The sequence below is a fragment of the Petaurus breviceps genome, unplaced genomic scaffold (genome assembly GCF_028583685.1).
Source record: "Petaurus breviceps papuanus isolate PSGF00001 unplaced genomic scaffold, PetGlider_PUasm1.0 90865, whole genome shotgun sequence".
Lineage (NCBI taxonomy): Eukaryota > Metazoa > Chordata > Mammalia > Diprotodontia > Petauridae > Petaurus > Petaurus breviceps.
The window spans coordinates 11,572,644-11,573,246 of NW_027187367.1; positions in this window are offsets into that span (position 1 = coordinate 11,572,644).

The window sequence follows — 603 nt, forward strand, 5'->3', positions numbered from 1 at the left end:
CTCTAGACAACTAGAGCAGGGGTTCTTAAGCTTTTCCTGTGTGTTATGAGGCTCTTGAGCAGTTGGGGGAAACCTATAAACCACGTCTCAGAATAATGTTTTCAAATAATTGAAGGGAATGAGTTTCGGTTAGAAGTTAAAGCAAATAAATATGTAATTTTCCCCATCCAAGTTCACAGATCCCTAGAAATCTATCCACTAAGGGTAGGAACAAGGAGGAACCTAGACCTGAGTTGTCAACCTATGTTGGTAAAGGGAGTTTCTTCAATTGAGAGTTCATTATATCAGTGAAATTGCAAGTCTAATTCCTAATGACATCAGTCTTCTGTGAGTCAGGTAATGCTATTATTATTATCATCTCTGTTTACAAATGGGGAAACTAAGGCTCAGGAAGACATCATAGGATGATGTCTCTGAAAGACACAGGTGATGTCTCTTAAAGGGAACTTTGAGTCCAACCCCCTTATTTTGCAGATGAGGAAAGAAAGGCCTGTAAAGATCGACTTGTCCTAAGTAGTGACAAAGGTGGTATTTGAACCTACATCAAACACAGTGTTTTCCCCCTATATCACAATAGTTAAACAGCTTACCCAGCCTCAAGAA